Genomic DNA, 8,024 nt, shown 5'->3' with positions numbered 1-8,024 from the left:
TGTGTGCCCTGGAGCTCAGACAAAGCCTTCCAGCATCGCGCAGACGTGAAGGAAACGAAGCCTGAGATGTCAGGACGCGGCTCCCGGGAGCACACCTCCCGTGCGCCCACAAGGGCACCCCGGGCACCGTGCCGGGATGCCGTCTCCGATGTCGCAGAGCAGCAGCAGGAGCAGCGCCGAAGGGTGCCTGATGAAAGCCGCACGCTCCCCGTCCCCAGCTGTTTTCAGGACTTCGGTGCAGAGGAGCATAGCGGCACAGCCAAGACCCCTCCGCTTTGCACACAAGCAGGTTTGACATGCAAAAACCAGGAGAGCTGCCAAACGACGCCGTGCCCACTGCTACGACAGAGCGGTACGGCGCGGGGCCACGCCAGCATCCTCCTGCCTCCGACACAAGCCGGGATGCCAGGTGCCAGCTGGACCACGCTGCTGCAAGAAATAACTGCTGCAGCCGGGGGAAGATGCAGCCGCGCGGAGAGGAATACCTGCCCGAGAGCTAACTAACCACTCTTCCCAGGGCTGGCTTCCCCGCTCGTCCCGCAGGAAGGAAACCCAAGCTGGCCAGCCCATCACGCAGCCAGCAAGCCTCCCCGTTCCGCTGATGGGCCAGGTGGTGAGAAGCACTGCTTTGCTAAGCAATGGGAGGAAAAAGAAGGAGTGGGGAGGGCTTTTCTGCACCTCAGCAACCATCTTCCAATCGCCCGGCTGCCCTCTTGTATCTGCGCTGACCCCCTGCAGCGCCGGGGCTTTGTTTGTCTTGGAGCCTCACGAAGCCCAGGACAAGAACAAGGCTCCCTGTCTGCTCTGCGGTCCTTCCACCTCTCTGCGCTCCTCAGACAATACCCAGTCTGTGCTGCTGACTTTGGCATCTTTTTCCTGATCTTTCAAAAGTTTCCGCTGCGTGAGCCGGCCGAGCTCTGACGTCCCGCCTTGGCGGCGTGTCCCCGTCCCATCCAGGGCTGCCTGCCGAACAAGGTCACCGCGCTTCACGCCGGACCTTGGCACGGCCTCGGCACCGGCCCCGCTGGCGAGCCAGGATTCGGGCGGCTACAAGGGGTCAGATGCCGGGAGCAGCCTTCGCAGCAGCCCCTGTGAGGGGGACGGGGAAAGCATCACCCGGCCCTTGAACCTACCCTGCTGCCTACGTGCATCTCAGGGCTGGACGCCTTGGAATTAATTTGTCCGATGACAAATTGATGCCAGCCAAAGCCGAACCCCTGAACAGGGACAGAAGGGGTTCCCAGGCAGCTTGGTTTTGCTGGTGGCCGCTTCGCTGTTCTGGCTTGGCCGTGGAGGAGGGACTGGGGCAGAGGCAGAGCCTTCCTGCAGCCTAGTGGCGGTCACAGCGAGCCTTCCCAGGACAGCATGGGTTAAAACAAAAACGAAAAAAAAAACCCACAGCACAAACCAGCAGGCATGCCTGAAGAGGAGGATTAGAGAGAACAGGGCCATTTCTCAGCGCAGACTATGGCAACGTAAATAGAAAAGTAACATTACGCTGGAGACGGGGCCCTTTCGCCCCACTCCTGCCCTACAATGCCACCATTGTCCGGCTGACAACTGGCAATTATCCCCCTGCAGGCTCTGCATACCGCGGGTTCTCGGGGACCGCCTCCTGCTCAGCCCCCCAAAACCCCCCGGTTTGGGCCAGGGGTGCCCCAGGAGGGCCGGAGGTGCGGCGGTGGCCGCGGGGAGCAGCGTGGTCCTGCTCCGCACCACGCTCCCCGATTAGGGTCTGGGGGAGCTGCCCCCTCGCGCCCCATGCCACAACGGGGCCAGCCCTCGGGACGGGACCTGTCCCTTCCCACCCAGCTCAGGTAAGGTGATAAAAACCACTGGAAAATGCCTCGGAACCAGCATTAACGTTGCCCCGGTTGAAAAATTGATTTTTTTTTGGTTCGGTTGGTTTTGGAGGGAGTGGCGCGAGCCAGAGAGAGCAGGAAAAGGGCAAAAGGAGGGATCACGGCGCTTTTCCCCACCGTGAACTCCGGGCACTACAGCCAAGGACGGAGCAAGCAGAGGACAAACACAGGAGGCGGCTACAAGCCCTGAGCACCATGAGCAGCTGCTGTGGGATTTTTCTCCTGCATTTTAATTATACAGCCACTCAAGTTTCTTCCTAACGGGAATGCTGAAAACCAGTTTTTCCTGCAGCAAGGCCAATTCCACAAATGCTAGCAGTGACCTGTGAAAAAAAAAGCCATAAATCAGCACAGCGACATTTTTTTCCCCCTTGCAGCGTCACCATGATATTTCACTGTTTTTTCCTGATTTCAACATTTTTTTCTATTGCTTTTTGCCTTAAAAAAAACACAAACAGGTATCCATGGCCAGAGCGAATAGATAAAACACTCTGAAATCCCACCAAAACCACCCTCAGCACGGCAGCATCCCTTATAGCCATAGCCACGCGGCTGCTGCCCATGGGCAGGATGAGGCCCTGGCGCTGCAGCTCGGGGTGGCTTGGGGCCATGCCCTGCACAGAACGAGCACAGCCCAAACCTCCCCTCCTGGCTGCTGTTGGGTGGCAGATGATGGGCACCAAGGTTTGCATGGCAGGGCCGGGTGAATCAGCATCCCCTGGCGGGAGCGCGATGCTGCCAGAGCTGGAAAGGAAAAGCAGGGGGAAAAATAAGGAGGAAAAAAAAATAAAAAGGGAGGGACGGCAGGAGAAAGCCCGGAAGGGGCCGCAGGAAAGGAAAGGGAGGGCGTAGCAGATTACGAGGGGACAATGTCAGAGCCCCCCCGCAGGGGACAGCCGAGGGGCCCTGCGGTCCCCGGTGCCCCCCGACGAGCAGCAGGGGCTGAACCCCAGGCACGGCATGGGGTGTGTGGGGGTCTGCAGAGCACGGCCAGAGACTCATCGGCACAACAACACCATTGAGACACATCCAGAGCCCGTCCACCGCCCTGCGATGGAGCAGGACCCAGCCGGCATCCTTCCTCCACGGCTGCACTAATCCTGTTGCCAGGACACCCGCGGGCGGCAAAATACCGCACCGAAGGGATTAGCGTCTAGACCGGCGGCTGACCTTCCCCTCCGCTCCCTAGGCGGCACCGGGGCAAGAACTGGGGCCCCGGCGCCGCCCCGGGGAAAGGAGGCTTGTGGTCGGTGCTTCTGGAGGCAGGTCGGAGGGGCAGGGCAGGAGGGATGGTGCTGTGCCCAGCGTGCCGGGAGCTACCTGCGGCAGGGTCGGACGCGGCCCCGCAGCCTGCTGCCCAGCCCGGGGTTTGCCCAGCAACGCGCCGACAAAAGAGCCTTTCATGAGAGGGGACATGTCCGCGCCACAATTAGCAGGGGAAGAGGGAAAAGAGCTGAAAGAAGATTATTGCCTCCAGTGCTGCCTTTGGGGGCCCCTCTCAAACCTTTGCATTAACTCTTTTGGCCGCGCCCTCAGAGGGGACAGAGCTGCGAACATCAAGCCGTGTGTCCATGCCAAAAGAAGTCCCCACCAAAGCCTGAAGATCCCAGGTGGCATCACTGTCTCAGAGGATGCCACCAACAGACCTGTCCCCTTGGGCACCGCTGGGTCATTTGAGCAGCGAGCGGTGACACGGTCCCCAAGCCCCAGCGCTGGCCCAGACCCAGCGAGCAATAGCAAGCCAGCAGGAACCCGGACCACCACCCTCCTGTGAGACCAGCTGGGCGTCAGAGAGGGAAACCAGAGAGCTTTGGGGCAGCTTCTCAGCTCGCTGACTGAGGGGCACGGGGCTGCCCCACAGCTAGTGGTGCCAGGCACGGCAGAAACGTGGCACTGGGTGCTTATTCCAAGAGACTGGGAGCACTTTGGCTGGCAGCCCCCCCCCCCCCCCCCGTGGGAAGGACACCTACGACACTGCCAGCTTGGCCGGAGCGAGCTTGGAAGCAGCTGGCGATGCTGGGGACTTTCCTCCCTTGCCACCGAGCTCCCAGGGCTCCCGGCTTAACAGCTACGGCCTCTCACCAAGCAGAGCAGGTACAGAGCCCCGAACACGGCACCGTCGGCCGTACCTCGCCTGCTTATCTGGGGTTATCAAAAAGGTGCCATTTATCCCAAAGTCAACAAGCACCGACTCAATTAACTTGCAGCCTAACGAGGAAGGTGGGAATAAAATCTGTTTAACTACGGTGTTTACCGGAGGGGAGGCATGTGGCTTACTTGTGAATTATAAAATCGGAGATGGCTTCAAGGGCATTTGGGCTCACAGAGCAAGCAATAATTGGGGATTTATGCCAGCAGCAATGGTGCAAAGACTGCGCTTCCAGGTGCCTTGGCTGCTGTTCCCACTCCAGCCTGCTCCTGCGTGTGAGCAGCCTCCCACAGCCTGGGGACGGGGTCAGGGGAACAGCCACATCCTTCAGTCCCCTGGGCCCGGGAGGAAGAAACCAGCCGGCTGAGCTTGGGAATAAAACAGAAATACAATAAAACTCGCTAATGACAAATTTCCGCCTAAAAAGGGCCGGGATGCAATGCCAAAAAAAGCAATAAAAATTCCACAAGAGCAACCTTTTTAGCTGAAGACCGGCAGACACGGGATGTTGCGGACCAGATGTTGCTCACTGAGGCAGCCCCGGCGCTGGGGATGCTGCTGCCAAGCGGCCGCGCTGCTCAGGGCCGGGAGCACCACGAGTCCCTGGGGACGGCCCCCGTGTCCCTGCTGCCCCCCTGTCCCTGGAAGCTCTGGAAGCCCCCAGTAACTGCACAGACGTCCAAACCAGTTTCTAATCCCGCTCAGCTCCTTGCTTCAATTACATCTTTGGCAACGGACTCTCCGGGTCAATCAAGCCCTACACTGAAAGCCAAAAACACACGCGCACTGCTGCCACACACCTTCCTCCATCCACAACGCCAGGAGCTGGGATTTTCTCCTGTGCCCCGATATCCAGGGATTGTGCCAGGTTTTCTCTGTGCCACCTTCCAGCCTGCAGCGCCTCCCTGGAGCACCAGCTCTTGGCGAGACCATGTGCATCTTCCCGGCGCGCTGTGCACGGGGGTGCCCGAGGAAACGTGGGGAGAGCACCCCACGGGCTGAACAGATCTGCAGGGTGAAACTGGGCTGAAACCCAGCCTGGCACCCGCTGCAGAAGGTGCTGCCTCCAGGCAGACCCCAGGCTGTACGAGCAGCCAAGAGATGCACGGGATGCTCTTGGAAGCGGTTCGTTCCCAGTGCTTCCTCAAATGTCATCAGATATGGTAGAAGATCATTAAAATGCTTTATTAATCCCATACCTCTGGGCTGCTGATACACATCCGATACTTAATCCCAGATGTCTCCTTCAGCGCTTTGAACTCTGCACTGAAATGCCAGAATTAATTCTTTTCTTGGTAAACTATGGAGCTTTTGGACAAGATGCAGCACACTTGCTAGGATTGCTATGTCAGGGCTCAGACCGTCCTCCCAAACAGTCGTGGCAGCGCAGACCAGCGCGGGAGAGGAGCTTGCACCACGGGAGCCTTTGCCACCAGCCCCATGCTGTGCAAGCAAGGAAGCGCCCTGCACGGCTCCTTGCCTCCCTGGCTGTCCCAAATCAGGCTGGCTGGCAGACATCATCGCACCCAGCATCCTCCCAGGGCTCTGCGCTCACGGATCACGCAGCTTTGGGTCACTCCTCCTCCACGCCTGTCTTCTCTAAGCGCTCGGACTCACTGTTTAAACAACGCCCAAATTGTATTGAAATAAACAGTGCAAGAAGAGGTTATTGCAGCCGAGACCAAAATAAATAATAAGCGATGCCAAAGAGGCTGCTATTCAGGGCACAGGCACCACTTCTCCAGGGCTTGGAGGGCGCGCCCGGAGCCTTCCAGGAGCTGTGGGGCACGTCAGCCCAGCTCTCCGTCCCACCAGGGATGTGCACCCATGGCCCGATGGGGCCACGAGGGCTCAGCTCCTTTCCCCCCCCGCAGAAACCTGAAACCCAGCTGGAGCACTGTGCAAAGGATGCTGCGGGTGGACCAAGTCCAGACACGGAGCTGCAAAACCACAGAGAAAGTTAGGATCAGGGCTTGAAAAGGTCAGTTGCATCAACGGAAGCAAAGAAAACTGCCTGGGAGTGCAGCCACTCTTTGGAAATGCTCATCTCTTTTTAAACTGAGTTTCCAACCCAAAAAAAATGAACCACGACACTGGGGCCATCCAGTCTGGCAGCCGCTCTCTGCAGCCCTGCCAGCAGCCTGGGCAGAGAGGGGCGAGAAATTGGGTGGTGACAGCACGGGGACACCAGGTCGCTGTCCTTGGGCTAACCAGGAGCCACCCCTCGGCTGGGCGAGCAAGACACCGAGGCATCACTGACCGCGAGCGCCCGTCTGTGCGCTCACATCACCCCAAAAGAGGCAGCGAGCGGGCGTGATGGTGGTCCCAGCACCACGTGCAGGATGCCGGCACCGTCCCTCGTCCCCAGCTCCTGGCACTGCCCACGGCCACCCCACCCTGCCGCCGGGAACTCGCCACTCCGCCTGACCTCCAGACGGAGGCAGGAGGCATCTATTCTTAGCCTCGGCGTCACGCCGCTCCCTCTCTCTGGACGGGCAGGAGGAGGCTCTGTCCACCAGCCGGACAGACACACAGCCCGCAGGAGAGACGTCCCCAGGCTTGGCTGCTGCTCGGGGCCCACAGCCCGGCGGCTCTCTCTCCCTCCCTGCCGGCTCCCACGGCGGAGAGATAAGGTTTCGCAAACAAAAACCCTGCCAGCTGATACAGAGAGAAGAGCCCACAGCATCCCCCGAGCACAGCAGCATCCTCCCCCGCTGATCAACCCCGTCTCGGTGGCCTTGGTGCTGCCGAAGGTGAGAGGTGCTGCACACACGCGGCACCTGCAGGTCCAAGACCCCCGGCCCTCCCCGTCAGCTCCAAAAAGGGAGGCAGCCCCGCTTCCTGCAGCGCCTCGCCTCAGGTGCTCAACGAGAAGTTCTCCCCAAGGTAAATCAGCGCCTGCGGGCGCTGCCCGTGGCACGTTCCCCCAGGGGAAGGAATTCTTAAAATAATGTTTGCGAAAGCTCAGATCCACCTGTCAAAAATCCCCACGAGCTGATGCCAAAGCAGTTATGTCACAGGCCATAAATCTCTTTGCGCAGCACCTGCTTTATCTTTGAAGGCTCGTGCTTGCAAGGCATCCGAGCCGTGGAGACCAACGAGGCACTGAAGTATGGAAATAAAACCAAGACCGAGCCTCCGTGCTGGCAGCGCAGCTCCGACACCTGCTGCGTTGACAGCGGGGGAGGCAGCTCAGCCTCCCAGGTGCTGTCTGTGGTCGCCTATTGCAATGAGGGCTTCTCACTGCTACCGGCCCCAAGACCTGGATGTCCTGGCTCATCCCAGCTGTAAAACTGAGGCAGAGAAACCCAACGCGAGTGAATCCCTGGTGACCTGTCCCAGCATCTGACCCAGTGCCAGCTCTCGCCACGTGCAGCCCCCTGCAGCTGCCCCGACCCCGCCACGTTCTCAGGACTGGACCCGTGGTGGCATCCCCACGGCATCCCCACCCCAGCCCCCTGCACGGCTACGTGCCACGCTGGGGGATGCCGTAGATCCGGTGATAAAAGCCAAGACAAGCTCCAGGCAGCTAAGCCCCCAAATTTGCAAGGAAGGCAGATAAACAGAAAGGTTATCTCCGTGCCAGGACGGCCTTCGGAGCAAACATTCCCGAGGAGCCCATCACAAAGGAGGGCTGGCAGAACAGGCCCTGCAGTCCTTGGACATTGAACCAAAGGGAACAAAAAAAGGAAAAAAAAAACAAAAAAAACCAAACCACCAAGCTGCTCTCGAATTCTTTAAAACCCGATCCACGGCCTCTTTGGGAGGTGGCCAAGTCAGCTGGGTGAAACGGGCACTTCCCGGCCAGTGCCGTGACCCAGGCCTGGGAGCGCCCAACCCCGCCGTGCACCCGCCGAGCCGCAGCAGCAGCGGGGGGGACCCGGGGAGGGGGACGTGGCCTCGGCTCACTCGCGGCCCCGGCCAGCCCCACGCCAGGAGCCGGGGCGCCGGCGAGGGGTGGGCAGGGCACAAATAGCCATTTCTGCTCTGAATAACCACTGTTAAAACAGTCC

The sequence above is a fragment of the Cygnus olor genome, chromosome 6 (genome assembly GCF_009769625.2).
Source record: "Cygnus olor isolate bCygOlo1 chromosome 6, bCygOlo1.pri.v2, whole genome shotgun sequence".
Classification (NCBI taxonomy): Eukaryota; Metazoa; Chordata; class Aves; order Anseriformes; family Anatidae; genus Cygnus; species Cygnus olor.
Note: the sequence above shows the minus strand (reverse complement) of the source record.